The sequence below is a fragment of the Cryptomeria japonica genome, chromosome 2 (genome assembly GCF_030272615.1).
Source record: "Cryptomeria japonica chromosome 2, Sugi_1.0, whole genome shotgun sequence".
In the NCBI taxonomy this organism is placed as follows: domain Eukaryota; kingdom Viridiplantae; phylum Streptophyta; class Pinopsida; order Cupressales; family Cupressaceae; genus Cryptomeria; species Cryptomeria japonica.
Genome location: NC_081406.1, coordinates 141,473,864 through 141,491,433, shown reverse-complemented (window position 1 = coordinate 141,491,433; position 17,570 = coordinate 141,473,864).

Here is a 17,570-nt window from a genome sequence, read left to right as displayed (position 1 = left end):
AGACAACAAGACTCCCACCTGATGAAGATGCAATCATCATATGAAGAGATGAATGACAGTGAATGTGTGCACATTGGATCACATGTGCCTACTTGAAGAAATGTTGCACAAATAGGGAAGTCAAATGAGAACACTATCGGATGCAGAAGGCAAGATGCCACTCCACCAATAAGTGGAACTTATCTCCAGGTATGCATGGTGTGCACCATGATTCTTTGAGATAAGACAGAAGAGGTAAAGGCATGTTGAAATGCCAGTATAAAAGGAATGTGATGTGTTTTTCATCTTGACAAACTAGTTGTGATATGGTCCTAGCTGAACAAGGAGAAGGCAAGGAGGAGCATATGAAAACAGAGGAAGTGGCGTGATTGAAGATGGTGTCTGGTGAAGGTTGATGACAGAGTGTCATCAAGAAGGTTTACCAGTATGTAAGTCCACCAGTATTATGTGAAAGGTGCAGATGCAGATGTCTTCCCATCTTGTGGGAATGAGCATGGTCAAGAGAGACATGTCTAACGATCAGTCAAGGTCTTCGACCAATTGTTCAGCAGAGAGAAGACATGATGAGTTAACCAGTAGAGTGTGAGATACCAAGAGGGTTTGTATACTGGTAGAGAAGAGAATGGGTAGAAGTGTTTGGTTGGTGATCCTATTTGGACTAACATGAAGAGCCAAGCTGGCAGTTGGTCGACATGGATGTCACTTGGAGTCAAGGTGGCAAACCTACATTTGGATAAAGATGGAATGTACACTAACAAGGTAGTTCCAGGGTTGGTCAAAATTAATGGAAGGTCCCACAAATAATGGGACATGTTGCAGAGCTGTTGTAGGGGTTTGAGGCTCGAGGTCTGGAGGAAAACTATGAGCCAACTAAGAGTGATTAAGGAGATAGAGGTAGATGAAGGAAATAGTAGAACCAAATCTTGGTGTTTTACCAAGAGACCAGCCGATAAGGTAAAAAACATATTGCCAAAGATGGAAGGTGTGATCTAGGAGGTGTGTAAATGGAGGAGTTGTGCAACTAGCAGTCTAGAAGATCAGATTAGACATGATTTGATTGGATTTGGTTTGCCTCGAGGATGGTGAAGAAACCCTAACCGCCTAGAATTTGAATTGGCTTTCGGTGGGAAAACCTGGTGCAGAGCACATTCCATTACACATATATTTTCAAGCACATGGTGGTGTCTACAGTTTCATTTGTGATTTAATAATGGGTTGGATCAATGATTGCCCTTTATGTAATTGAATGCCTATTTGTATGGTCAATAGTCTCTTAGGTGAGCATATAAACCTAGAGGTCTATTAGGCCATGAAGGCTTGGAATATGGATTTTCAATGTTAATATGTCAAGGATGTTGTCTTAGGTGTTTGGAGTCTAAAAACATTGTTCTTCAAGGAGGTTGTTAGACTTCATGGGCTACCTTTAAGCATTATCTTAGACTGGGATCCTAAGTTTGTAGGACATTTTTGGACGACTTTGTGGCATAGGTTAGGGAAAAATTTGTCCTTCTCTTCTTCTTATCACCCTCAATCTGATGGATAGATAGAGGTGATTAATAGATCCCTTGGTAATTTGTTGAGGTGTTTGACTAAGGACCATGGGGTCACTTGGGATACTATTCTTCCACAAGTAGAATTCTCATCTAATGACTCTGTGAACAGAAGTACCGGACTGAGTCCTTTCCAAATTGTATATGGAACCCATCCTAGAGGTGTTCTTGAACTTAGAGAAGTGCAAAATATTGAAAGAAGGAGTGCTCAAGCAGATGATTTTTCCAAAGTGATGAGAGACATACATCAACAAATTCGGGATAGATTGATACAAACCACTGAAAAGTATAAGCAAGCAACAAATGTCACAAGGAGAGATGTTCAGTTTAAAGTGGGAGACATGGTGATGATTCAACTAAAAAAAGAAAGACTCCCTAAGAAGAAGTACACCAAGCTACTCATGAAAAAGATAGGTCCTTTTAAGGTCCTAAAACGATGTGGAACAAATGCATACAAGATAGATCTACCCCCTGATGTTGATTTATCTCCTATATTCAATGTATCTGATATATATGCATATAAAGGTTCCGTGGATGATGTTTGTGTTGCAGGTCCATTTGATTCTTCCAGTCTAGCTATGTTTGAAGGACTTCCTTCCCCTCTCAAACCTGATATTAAGTGCATTTTGGATGAAAGGGTTAGCAAGAAAACAAGGAGGAAGACTTACTTGGAGTACCTAGTCAAATGGAAGAATCAACCTTTATAAGATTCTACAAGGATGACCTTAGAAGCCAATGAGAAGATCAAAACTCACTTTGTAGACATCCCAACTCAAGGGGCTTGAGTTTCTTTTGGGCTCGGGAGTATGGTGAAGAGCACATTCTATTACACATCTATTTTCAAGCACATGATGGTGTCTATAGGTCCATTTGTGATGTAATAATGGGTTGAATCAATGATCAACCTTGATGTAATTGAATGCCTATTTGTATGGTCAATAATATCTTAGGTGAGCATATAAACCTAGAGGTCCATTAGGCCATGAAGGATTGGAATTTGGGTTTTCAATGTTAGTATGTCTAGAATGTTGTCTTAGGTGTTTGGAATCTAAAAAAATGGCAAATAATGACCTTGGATGTGTTTCCATAAGGTATAGGTGATTAATAACCGATGTTGTCCTAAGTTGCAAAATGTTGGATTTGTTGTCAAGCAACTTTTCAAAGTTGTTGGTAGGATGCCAACTACTTCTCCAATGGTCCTAACTATTCAAAAGTTGTTATGGATGTTGGAAAAGGTTTTATATATACTTGGACAACCATAGGGTTGAGAGAGTTGAAAGTTTTGTAAACTTTGGTGGAGAAAGTGAATAGAACAAGTTTGATTTCACCATAACCGTGACATTTTTCCGCACTATCCATATAGAGCATGAGATCTATTGATGAATTTTTGATTTGGTTAGAAAGAACCCTGAAACACCCTTCCAATGCATTTGGTATTACCTCAGGAAGTAAAGTTTAGTGGAAGTTATAAGTGTTTTATCCTCTGCAGGTTTGGAACCCTCCATTTTCAAGGGTTACCATGAAAATAAGACCCTAACTCGCAATCTACTCATTGGGATCTGATGGCCATGGGTAGAATGCAAGTTAGGGACATGTATTTTGAGATTCTAGAGGGGAGAAGTTAGAGGAGTTGGTTGGTACATTACCACCAAGCCCTAGTCTAAACTAGTTGAGGGTTTAGATTAGATTAGATGAGTTTCATTGAGCATACACTTAACAATGATGAGATGATGAGTTGAATTGATGCAATTGGAGTATTTGAACATAGAAGAAATGTCTTCAAGAGTTGGAACCTTCCTGTGATCCCATTCTCATATACCTCCTTTGTGAACTCGGTCTAATATGATCAATTAGGCCCATGACCCAAGTAGGTGTTGAAGAGTGCAGGAATAGGGTGGAATTCCACTCTTTTGGAATATGATAGTAATCCCAAAAGGGTGTCTGAAACCTAAATTTGTTTAGGGTGTTGTTTGGTGTTATTTGGAGAAAAGTCCAAAAAGATAGTGAAATAGGGCTACTAACCGATAGACCAGTGCCGGTAAACCTGTACCAGTAGGCTTGTCTAGGCCTCAAAAGCCAATATTTGTCTTGTGTTTCAAAATAGCATTGTGGAAGATCTTGATAGGTCTTAGGAAGTGGGTAGAAGTGTTGTTCCATCCCTGGTTAAGGGTAAGAGTTTGATTTCATAGTTGAGGTGTGAATCATAGCCATGAGGGAGACTCAAGGTAAAGAAGACCAAGGTGTGTAGGTGGGTTTATCAACCTATTGCTGCCAACCTCTGCATCAAAACCAGTCTATAAATATGAAGGCAAAATACATTGTTAGGTGTTGCTGCTGAAGAGAAGAAAGATATTGTGCTATTGTGAAGTGATTGAGTGTTTCTTCTGCATGTGAGAGAAAATCAGCCAAGTGCTTAGAGAGTATCTAAGACAAGAGGGAGAGTGAAGAGAAGAACTAGTAGTGGTTATACCGACAGAGAAAAAGTGAAGAGAGCTATAGAGAAGGCAGACAGTGGACCGGTAGAGTTTAGCACTAGTAAAGTGAAGAGCAGTGAAGAGGAGATCCTACAAAGAAGAAGAGTAGAAGAGGTGTACCGATAGGGCATTCCGACAGAGAAGCAATAGGTGTGAGCAACAAGAGAAGTGAGTCGGTGTTTTAGAGAAGGTATCTTACCAACAGAGTAAGGTAATGAAATGGTTGCAAGATATACTTGTAACAAGATAACTACTTTTGTATTTTAAGTTTACTTTAAGAACACTGAGTTGTAGCTCAGTGCAGGGGTTGTAGATCCTTTGGGTTGTAGCCCATAAATTTAGGGGTTGGTGCTCCTTGGGTAGGTGCCCTAAAGTCAGGGTTTGTAGCTCCTTTGGGTTGTAGCCTATAAAGTCAAGGGTTGGTGCTCATTGGGTTGGTGCCCTAAACTTTGTAACAATGTTTTCATTGTGAGGCTAGATTGGAGCAAGTCTCCAGCAGCATTGCTCACCGAGGTTTTTCCCATCTTGGGTTTTCCTCGTATATATTGGTGTTATGTGATGTCCCTTATGTGATTGCTCTTGTGTAGGTCTCCCTACTAATTGGTAAGTCTACATAGAGTTAGATCTATTAACCGGTATGCTCACAGAGGATAGCAGAAGAGAAAAGTTTGAGAACCACTTATTCACCCCCTCTAAGTGGTGCATTGTGTCTAACAATTTTAATATTTTTCATAAATATTTTATTTTTGAAGAAAATAAATGAATTTCTATGAGATTTGTTTACAACAGGTTAAGGATCTTGAGAGACGCCTATAAAAAAAATTCGGATCTGTACCATCTGTTTTGATCGAGATATGATCATTTTAATTTTTTAATAAATTCCAAATTTTAGGCGCAAATCAAAGAATTTTTCTAATATTCTTATATTTCTGGAAAGCTCTTAAAATTTCATAGGGGGTATCTTCTTTATACTTTTGATTTTGATGCCAAATAATTAATGTAAAGCTAGATCTTTAAAAATTCATGTTTTTCCATAAATTTGCTCTCCAAGGTGAAAATTAATGTCTTTTTTTTAAATTATTACATTTTTGGAAATCTCTTAGAAATTCATCAAGGGTATCTTCTTTGTAATTTTATTTTGGGGTTAAAAAAAAACAAAACAAACAAAACAAACAAACTTTTTTTTTAATGTTGTCATTTTGATTTTTGCTACTAATTGTTTGTTTGTAGCATGTGGTGAAATTATAGAGAAGGCTTGATCATCCCAGACTATTTTGAGATTACTGATAATTTGAGTGCAAGATCCTTTAGGGCTAACTCACTTTTGGATTTTGTGCTTAAAATTGACATGCATGATCTCACACTTCAGCAGGGTGCTTAAAATTGATTTTGGGTTTAAAATTGACATGCATGATCTCACACTTCAACTTGGTGCTTAAAATTAATCTTGGGATTAAAATTGACATGCATGATCTCACACTTCATCTTGGTGCTTAAAATAAATCTTGGATTAAAATTGACATGCATGATCTCACACTTCACTTTAATATTTAAAATAGACATGCACATGCATATCCCACCTCAGTTTGGGCTTTAAAATTGACGTGAATCAGGATTATCAATAGAATAAATCACACATTGTGATATTTAAGGGAAAAAAACTTTTTTGTGTCTTGGGTGGACCTATTGTTGTATTAAGTACCTTTCCACTCGCCTTTGAGGTCTTGGGAGAGAGGGAAAGGTGATAACAAAACCCGCTTTTTCTTTTTAGTACTGGGGTATGTTTGACTAGGGATTTCATCACCCCACATAGGTACTTCGAATTGGGATGCATTGGGGACATCATCTCTCCCAGTGTACTCTTGAGTGGGTTTTTCAAGCCACTATATAAATATACTGGTCATGCGGCTAGAGTGTTGAGTGAATTTGATGTATGTGGGGGCCTTCGCTGCACCGATAAGCTTAACTAAAGCTTTAAGTGGCTTGCTCTGAGAACCTGTTGTTGGATCAAAATCCCTTGAAATTTACAATAAGAACCAACTTAGTAGCCCAAATCCCACATTCATTTATTCCAAGAGTGCGGATCGTACCCCATAGATACCCTTCATGTACCTTGCATTATGAGATAGAAATCCCTTGGTGATAAGATCTTCGGATCTTCAGGGTAAGAGAGACTGGCATGCCCAAGAAGTGTGTGCCATGGAGTGGAGCAAGTGCTTCCAGACTCTCTAGCTGTTCATATTGTTTTGATATTTATTGTAAGGGCCTCTTTGAATATTTTCCATTATCCACCCTAAGATTATCTTCTGTGTTTTTTATGTGTATCATTGTGCTAGACCAATATTGAGTCAGTATTTGGGCTATTTTAGGCTCTACCTTGAGTAACTTTGAATTCTTAGAGTTTGTCAAAACACAATTCATCTAGCTATACTTATCCTCAGACAGTGTTCTCAAAATTTAAAAAAGACTTGTCCTACAAACATAGTTTCTTGAAACAGAGTGTACCTTGAAACATTTGACAATCCAACAGTACAAAACTTTGCATAAGTCCTTGCATAGTCCTCATTATCATCCTCATATAGTCCTAATTTACATCCTTATATGGTTAGTTAACCTTTCAACAAGCTCCAAGGTACTAAAACACTATTCCTTTTGTGGGAAATGCTTATAGGGTCAGCACACCCTTGACCCAAATAGAGATCTTGGCTCAACAAGTAGAGAATCTCCAAAAGTAGATGACCAACATGCAAATAGTTAATGACAAGAAGAGCTATACTATGAAGGATCTCCATCCTCATCCTTTTGAAAGGACTTTGTACATGCCACCTTTTCCACCATATTTTGAGACTCCAAGATTCAACAAGTATAGAGGGAAAGGTGATCCACAAGATCATGTTAGAAAATTCTTCACAACATGTATAGAAGTGGCCCATGAAGACACATACTTGATGCACCTATCCCCCAAAATTCTTGGAGGGACCACATTGGAATGGTTTTCGCATTTACTACCTAGATTACTTCATGGGGAGAGTTGGCCGAGCTATTCATCACAATTTTTTTATTCAATATAGACAATCTAGTTACCCTAATGGATCTATACGCAACTAGACAAAAGGAAGGTGAAGCATCTCCTACATTCTTACAAAGATCGAGAGCTCTATACCGCAGATGTCTCATTCATATTCTTGAAGTTGAGCAAGTAGACATTTTTTCTTAGAACCTTGTTCCTCAAGTCAAATATCTATTACAAGTGCAATGTATAAGCACTTTCAAAAGAATCATAGAAAAATGAATAAAGTGCAAGAAGGGCTTGTTAGAACAAGGAATACTTAAACATCACAAGGATAATGGGCCAACCATGAATACAAGCAATGAAAAGACAAAGTTTTGGTCTAAGAACAAGAATGTTACGAATGATGGAGTTGTAGATGCCCATGTTGTTAATAGATCTCAACCAGTGGTAACACTTCAAGGGCCAGTTGATTCTTTCAACAAGAATCAAACTCAAAACAACAATGAAAATTCCAATGTGGCTCAGTCAAGCAATCCAAAACCCCCAAGGATAAATGATCCAAAAAGCAATTTCACACCTTTGGGGGAACCAATTGAGTCAGCTCTCAAGAAGTTGGTTAAAAATAATGCCATAACTTTGCCAGAGGATCGACCTTATGAACCTGGTCCATTCAAGCCCGCTTGGTAGAATGACAATTATTTCTATGAATACCACCATTCAAAAGGCCACAAAACAACAAGATGTTACAAACTCAAGAACTTGATACAATACCTTATTGATCAAGGGGATATCATAGTGGATGACAATAAAGGATCAGCTAGTATAGACTACACCATATTCAAGGACCCTTTTTTTAAGCATGATAAAGGGAAATCTTCTAGTTCAAATGCACAAAATAACAATGCAAATTTTACCAGTGTTGCATATGATTATGCAATTAGTGCAGGAGATGACATAGTTGCCACAATTATAGTACATCCAAGGAGTAGAGATTGTGTTGTTATCACATGAAGATCCAAGGTCACATTGCAAGGGGTACCATCAAACCCCCCTCCACTGACAAGCAATTACAATATGGTTGATCAACTAAAAAGGACTCTAGCCCAAATTTCATTGTTTGAGTTGCTTCACATCTGACTAGCTCATAAGAAGTCATAGACAAAGCATTACAAGAATTTTTTGTTGCCAGAGATATAGATGAGAATACATTTCAATCCATGGTTGGAAACTTGGCAGCTTCCAAGGTAGCATTCACTGAACATGATGTACCTATAGACAAGCCTATACACAATAATCCCCTACACTAAGAAGCTCTTATTCATAGAAAGAAAGTTTGAAGAGTACTCATAGATGGTGGAGCTGGGCTCAATATATGCACCTTGCATCTAATAAAAGCTCTAGGTTACTCTGAGCATCATATTGATCCTACCAAGAGAATCAATATCAAAGCTTTTGATGATGAGGAATGCCCCTCCAAGGGTATAGTAACCTTGCCAGTGTAAGTAGGATCGGTTAGCATAGATATCACTTTCCAAATCTTAGATAGAGAATTGGGATACAACATGCTACTAGGACACCCATGGATACATGCCATGCAGGTCATGCAATCAAGTTTTCACCAATGTGTCAAGTTCCCTTATAATGGCATTGAGATCACCATACATGGCGATCAAAACCCTTTTTCAGCACTGCAATTACCTGAGAGAAAGCATAGATAATCAAGTACCCATCAATCAGGTAGCTCCACTCCACATGCAAATGGAATCCCTAAAGATTGTAGAAACATCAACATCATCATCCTGCACACCTACACCACCCCCCCTTCAAATCAAATATGAAGGGTGTGGCATGTACTCATGTTCTAGAACCTTGTCAATAGGGCAACTATCTCCTAGGTCCTTTGGGAGAACATTACCAAATCTAACAAACAAAGATAAAGGGAAGGAAATTGTCCATTTTTCTGATTCTTGTTCTTTTATTAGATGGGGAGGGCTTAATGAAGAATCTCTAGATGAAGATATCAATGGATGGCTATATAAGGAAGAAAATGACACTCCTATAGCATCATAAATTGTATAGCCTTGCTACGGTGGTACAATTCCATGCTTGGTTTAACACTTGCCTTAGTGTGTTTGCATCTTGCATTGTAATTTCCCTTTAAGCATTTAATTAATTAATTTAATTAAATCTAAAGTCATTTTTCATCACTCCCCACATCATAAAATTGGGCTCTTTACCCTAAGTGTGCCCCTTTTTAATTTTATTCCTCCAATAAATCATTAAATCATAAACCCTAATTATGTTGTATTTTGACCTTTAAGGTCCGATTTCGTATATCAAAACATCTCAAAATCAGCTGTAACTTTGGGATTCGCTCTAATATCATAATATCTAATGAACTTGAAAATTTGGTGAAAAGTTGGTCGGACCATGTGCAAAGTGCACATGGTCCATGACTTTTTTCTTGAAATTTTGGAAGCATAATTCTATGATATTATAATGCTTAATCCCAAAATATTAGCGGGAAATTCAAATCCTAGGTTGACCTAAAGACAAAATTAAGATCTAGGGGTTCATACATAAGAGCTCTCTTTCCTCATTTGAAGAGATAGAATCTAAGAGCAAAGTCTTGGAGCAATTTTGAAGGAGCTTATATGTAGTGAAAGAGAAGCCTATGTGGAGTCTTCAAAAAAATTCAACAACATTTCATCAAACATTCATCATCAATTAGGAGCCTTGAAGACATTAAAGAGTAATAGGAGATCTAGTGGCAAATATCTCTCCCTTGGGGATTGGTATGATTTCATGTTATTTACATGTCTTTGTATGAACTTATTTACATTTATTTGCATATTTACATTCATGCTTTAGATCATTTAACACATTTGATTTGGAGCATTGCCATTTATATTTACATTTAAATGCATTTAGGGTTTACTCTCCAAAGCGTAGGGTAGCTCTAGTTTCTTATCATTTAGGATCTTGCATACACACAAGGTTATAGCACACACATTTTAAGTACATTATCAACTATTTGTGGAGGTGGAAATCACCAAAATAGGGGGTTTGACTGAGGAAAAACCCTATATAGCCACCCAAACCCTCTCTTTTTAGCTATAGTGTAGGTACAGGTACCTCATAGGAGTTTTGGATTAGAAGAAGACATAAGGACAACCCAAAAGTCTCAGAATGCCCCAAATCCACCAAGGATAGGGGAATGATGCCATAGTCTTTCCCAAGACAAGGGCATGGTGCCTTGCTCCTCCTCATTTTCAGTGAATTTTGACAGGGTGGTGTCTCAGGATCTCGGGATTTCAGCCCTTCAGTTGCAGCTTTTTGTCAGATTCTCAGGGACAGGGGCATGGTACCCTAGTCCTGGTGAGTTTGGTCCATTTTCCAACACTAGATACACATTCAAATTCATCCCCCTTCTCTTCTTTTAGTATCTTAATATCAAATCTGCAAGTTTGTGCAATTTCAGTTCATATGTGCTTCATTGTTTATCTCCTAGTCTAGTTGATCAACCAAACCCTATTTTTCTCATCACATACAACAAGATGAATAGAAACCCTAAGAGGTAATACTTGGATCTCTCTTTCTCACAAGAATTAGCCAAAGTGATCCATCTCCCTAGGCTCTTTTGTATTCCCAATGTGTTGGCTAAAGTTGGGTTAGGTCCTAGTCACCCGATCTCGCTTTTTCCCCTTCACAACTCCAAACATAAAAGTCTCCTTAGAAAAATATGGTAATGGTTTCAATATGTTATGATTTCATGGTTATGATGGAACCACAAGCTTGGGGGAACATGCACAAAGCATCATAGAGCCCATATTACCTTAAAAAAATCAAAGAATTGGGGATTAGGGTACATTGGCTTGACAAGGAAAAGAAGACCAGCTAGACCAGATACCCTAATAATAACAAGTGAAGATCATGACCTTGAATCACCAAGATGAAACAACATATTATAAAGAGTCTCTTAGCCAAAATCCCATGTCAATACATTGATATTGGATACATGAATTGCACTAGCATTAGATACTTCCACACCCTCATCGTTAAGTATTATATCAATAGAAACAAGGATAGAAACAACAAGAGATGGTAATTAAATATTGCTCATATCTCTTATTCAAGCACTCAATGAAGCTTTAATTACAGAAGAAGAGCCTGCCATTTAGGATACTCTCCCATTCATCATTGATACAACTAACTATCCTCTTTCTCCAATTGAAGAAATTGATGAATATGAATCAGATAGAGAAACATATATGGAGATTATAACTGATTCACATGATTATGAGTTTCTATCTACACACAGTTGTATCACATTTTCAACATTTAGAGTTTATGACAACCAACTAGCTGAAGATGATGACATTGAATAAAGACATACCAATCTTCCCACCATTAGTCAAGTATGTTTTTGACAACAAAATCCACATGATCTTGACATCATCTTCTCCTATTGATGAAAGAGATCTTTGTCTCATATATCGTCATTTAATAGATCGGGGGCAAGAAAGGCAACCACAATTAGATTGGTTTCAAAATGATGAAGCTATAGTTGAAGTCTTTGGTGCAAGGGATGAACTTCCTTATGATGATCACAAAGTTGGCTTTGCCATAGATCTTGATAGAACTACATATTTTGGAGAAGAAAGATCCTCTTCTAATCCTGATGATGAAAATGAACCAGAACATATGATTCACAATAGATTGGACAACCTTCCCATAGACAAAGACCAATCAGCATTGCTAGTTGAATAAACTAAAGAGATAAATATTGGAGATGTTGAGATAGTACACAAGATACACCTGGCAAAATCTTTGAATCCAATGGAAAAAGAAAAATTCATTCAATTTTTCACACAAATGCTAATCAACTTTGCATGGTCTTATTTTGATATTCTAGGGTTAGACCTTGAGTTAGTCTTGCATCATCTGTCATTACTTCTAGGAGTAAAACCATACAAGCAGAAGCTCAGGAAAATGCATCCTCACATAGATTTGTTGGTCAAAATTGAATTGTAGAAATTATTAGATGTGGGTTTCATTAGACCCATAAACTATGCATAATGGATCTCTAATCTAGTCCCAGTAACCAAGCATACTAGAGGTATTAGAATCTGCACTAACTTTAGGGATCTCAACAAGGCCTACCCAAAAGATGTTTTTCCACTCAATAACATAAACATGATAGTGGACTTGACAACTGGCAAAGGAATGCTATCACTCATGGATGGTTTTTCTGGTTATAATCAGATCAAGATTGCACTAGAAGGCCAACATAAAATGAATTTCACTTGCCCATGGGGAGCCTATTGATAGAATGTGATACCATTTAGCCTTAAAAATGTCAATGCTAATTATCAAAGGACAATGACCACTCTATTTCATGACATGATACACAAAATCATGGAATACCATGTAGATGATTTACTGGCTAAATCCACAACAAGGGGTGATCATTTGCATGTCTTAGCTAAAATATTTGATAGACTTGAGCAATACAATATCCACCTAAATTGCAAAAAGTGTGTGTTTGGGGTAACATCTAGTAAAATCTTGGGATTAATTGTATCAAACCATGCCATAGAAATAGATCCAGAAAAGGTCAAAGCTATAGTAGACATGCCATCACCTACTATGCTCAAGCAATTAAGAAGTCTACAAGGGAGACTACAATCCATAAGATACTTCATTGCACAATTGGTAGACAAGTGCTAACCATTTCAACATCTTTTGAAGAAAGGTGTCACATTCAAATGGACAAAACAATGATAGGAGGCATTTCAAACACTAAAAGAATATATTTTGTCTACACCAGTTTTGGTACCACTAACACATGGGAAACCATTACTCATGTACATATCAGCAACAAATTCCTCCTTAGGTGCTCTTGTAGAACAACATGATGAGCAAGGAAAAGAGAGAGCTATCTACTACATTACTAGAAAAATTATAGGTTATGAACTCAACTACACAACAATATAATGAGCATGTCTCACAATGATCTTTTCATCCTAGAAGTTAAGACACTATATGTTGAGTCATAAAGTTTATCTCATTGCACACTTTGATCCACTCAAGTAATTTTTGAATAGAGTAGCATTTACCAGAAGACTTTCCAAGTGGGTCATGATACTAAGTGAATTTGACATAGAGTATGTCAATAGAAAGACCATCAAGGGACAAATCATAGCAGACCAACTTGTGGAGGCACCCCTGCAAGATAGTCATCCAATGGTGGTATATTTTCCAGATGAATTAGTGTTCACATTTTTAGCACCTACAAACTGGAAAGTGTATTTTCATGGAGCAGGAGCACAAATTCTCTTCATAACTCCTCAAGGAGATTCCATTCCTAAATTATTTAGAATCAACTTCTCTTATACCAATAACATAGCTGAATATGAAACCCTGGTAATAAGAATTCATACTACCATACAATGGAAAATCATGGAGTTACAAGTCTATGGAGATTCACAACTTATCATCAATCAAGTCAATGATGATTGCAATACAAAAGATGACAAGATGACACCTTATAAATAGTTGGTGGAAGAATACAATCAACAATTCACCAATATAACATTTGAGAAAATACCAAGAGCACAAATCAAAGCAGTTAACACTATGGAAACATTAGGCTCTCTCTTAGATATTCCTAACAATGAAACTCACTTTGAGTTCATAGTCGAGCAACTTATGGTACCATCATATGAAATACCATCTACTGAATATGTTTGCATGATAAATGGACCCAAATCTCCTTGGTACAAAGGTGTATACCTTCATGATCAATATATACCTCTTGATCTCTCACACAATCAAATAAATACACTTATCCGTTAAGTTGCAAAACACACAATCATTACTGATACTTTATATAGAAAAAGCCTAGATGGTACTTTACTTCGATGTATCAATGAGGAGGAGGCACAATCTATCCTGAAAGAAGTTCATGATGGGATATGCAGAGTACACTCTTTTGGTCCGACACTAGCAAAAACATTGTTGAGAACGAGGTATTATTAGCCAATAATAGAAAAGGATGCCTACAAGTATGTCCAAAGATGCAGACAATGTCAAATACATGGAGACCTGATCCATGCACCTGCTCAAGATCTTCAACCGATTACTTCACCATGGCCATTATTACAATGGGGACTAGATCTTGTTGGGAAGGTAAACCATACATCCTCCAATGGACAAAAGTTCATACTCATAGCTACTAAGTGCTTTACTAAATGGGTTGAGGAAATCCCTATGACCTACGTAATAGACAAATAGATAGATAAGTTCATCTTGAATTATGTCATCTACAGATATGGACATGTGAAATGTCAATAATAATGGGTGACCCTTTAAAAATTAAGAAGTGAGTGAAATTTGTGATCAATTCCACATTCAATAACATTTTGCAACTCCTTATTACCCCGAAAGCAATGGACAAGTTGAAGTAACAAATAAAACCATATTGAAAATTTAAAAGAAAGTTATCAACAACATTGGATGAGACTGACATCTTCAACTGAATCCAGTTCTCTGGACTTATCAAATTGGTGTCTGCACAACTACTGGTGCTACACCTTACTCTTTAGTATATGGCTCAGAAGCCATTTTACCTATCGAGGTAGAATTACCATCACTAAGAATCTCTCTGAAACACATCATATCCAAGGAAGACTATAGGGTTGCCCACTTACAAGAACTTGAATTATTGGATGAAAAATGACAAAGCACTTTGAATCATTTGCAAGGCTATCAAAACCAAATGAGACGAAGCTATAAAAAAAGAGTAAGACCATGTTGCTTCTAAGTAGGGAATATTGTACTTAAGGAGAATGAAACAAATCTCACAGAATGTAAAAAACCAAGAAAGTATGAACCTAACTAGTTAGGTCCCTTTGTCATCACAAGTGTAGCTAGAAATGACACTTATCATTTTAAAAAAATGGAGGGAGATCCATTCTTAGATCCCATGATTAACATGCACCTACAAAGATATTACGTCTAAGGGCTAGGTTAATTTAGCATTTTCTTTCCACATTTGCATATCATTTTCCTTAACACATTGAATCTCATATAGTTTCTTTCCTAAATGCATCACATTCACAATATTCATAGCATATAATCTTTTCTTGCGTATATATTTGCATCAATAAAATAAGGGGATTGTCTAAATCATTCACTTGTCTACATTGAACGGAGAGAAGGCGATCTCATTTCCTAGATACTTGTTCATGAATTATTTAGGAGGTCTTTAGTAATTTATCTTAAGAAGTCACCTTGTGATTAAGCTTTATCCGTGGTTGTGTAGAGGTTTCACTATTAAGGCTTGTTACCCAACATCTATCAATTTCTATATCTCACACATTAATCACATGCTCTAAGTTGTTACATATACCTAGTTGGTCATGTGGCTAGTGAAAAATCCAACATTCTAACACCATTGTAATTGTCATACCCAAGTCTTACAAGTCAAGGCAAGAAAATAAAAGAAAAAATGCTATGCCAAAATCAATATCAGAATCTCATGGAAAAAATGAGAAAAGTGTTGGACACAATGGATCACTGAGAGGGGGGTGAATCAATGATTTAAACTCTTTTCTTTCAACAAGGAGATACCAGTAATATATAAAACAAACTAAGTGCTAACCGGTAGCTCAAACAGTGTAAACAAGGTGTGTGAATGGACTTGCTAAAAAATCAATATACCACATGCACAAAGATGCAACACACAACACCAGATATATACGAGGAAAACCCAATGTGGGGAAAACCTCGGTGAGAATAGTTGCTGGAGATCTTCTGCTCCAATCTAGCCTCACAATGAATATCTAATTATAATACTTAGGGCACCAACCCAAGGAGCACCAATCCCTGATTTATGAGCACCAACTCAAGGGAGCACCAACCCTTGCACAATTTATAGGCTAGGACCTAAAGGAGCTACAACCCCTGCACTAAGCTACAACTTAGTGAAAACAATATAAAAATCAGATATACAAATTGTTGGTTGAAAATTTTGTACACTTGGGGAATATACAAAATTGTGGCTTCAACCACAGTGTGTGAGTAAAACTCTCCTAATTAAGGGAAGGATACCCCTATCTACAAAAAAAACTAATCTAATATGAGTGGGACAACAGTCTTTCTTCTTCTTTCAAGAAAAACTATGCTCTTTTCTCTTCATAGAAAAGTAGTAGCAACCGGAAATAAATAACAACAAATACAGAAATGAGACTTCTTTATAGGATTTTTGGAACATAAAGGGAAGCAAATTTTCCATTAAGGCACAAAGACCTCCGTCACTTCCTTGGGATGGGATAATAAAAACAAAGCTCACAGTCTTCAACTATCTATTCTCCTATCAACCTTTTTAGATGATTTTCTGCTAACTAAGCACAATATGTAGCAGCTCAAAGTCTAACTACATGATTCTCTTCAACTCACATGCACAAGTCTTAAAAATAGAAGCAGCACAAAGTCTACAAGCTATCTTCCCATTTTAGCTTTCCACACTAGTTTCAGATATGATAAGTAGCTCAAAGTCTACAAGACCAAAACTGAAAACCAAACATATAACTCTAAATACAATTAGCAGCTCAAAGTCTACAAGATTGAATTTAAATCCCTCTTTCACAATAGAACGAAACTCACAATCAACTCTAGAAAATGTCATCACATAGCAAATTGAATTGGCACAAAGTCTCAACACAACTTGCCTCTTTTATTGAAAGCAATCTGATTTACATCTAAACTCAAAGTCTTAGAGTACATATACAAATTGGTAGAATTTTGATCCTATTTACAAATTAGGGTCCTCCTTATATAGGAAAATGTTGGAGAAAAATATGGGCACAATTGACTAATTCAACTACATAGTCCCACTTGACTACATCTTCAGCAGAAAGAAAATATGCAGCTACGAGAAAACTTGCAGCATCTAACAATGCAACTACATGAAAAGAAAGTGTCAAAAAGAGTACACTTTATTCATCTTTCTCCTCCTCATTGGATTTCTGAAATTCTTCAAACCGACCTAAAGCAACTTGCATCTTAGCTTTGTCTAGCGCCATATCAACAATCTCATCAGTGCATCTTCTTTTCTTTATCGATTTGCTGGGAGAGGGCTCGAACATTTCAACATGGATCATTAGTGTTTTAAAAATGATCACCATCGGATGACCAAATTTCATCAATCAGAACAAGAAAAAGGAGTCAGACATGTCTTAGGAGACAAAATGGGAAAAACTTGCAGGTCAGACTTTAAAGTCCGAACTGCACGTTCAAACAACATCATACGCAGGTCAGACTTTAAAGTCCAACCTGCAAGGGAAAAACTTGACAAGCAACTGCATGTCGGACTTTAAAGTCCAATCTGCAACTTGGGAAGGAAACTAAAAATTCGCACATCAGACTTTAAAGTCCGATGTGTAAAGAAAATCAATCAAAGATTGCATAAAGTCCGATATGCAAGAAGGGTAAACCTTAACTTGCAGGCCGGGAAAAATTCCCCAACCC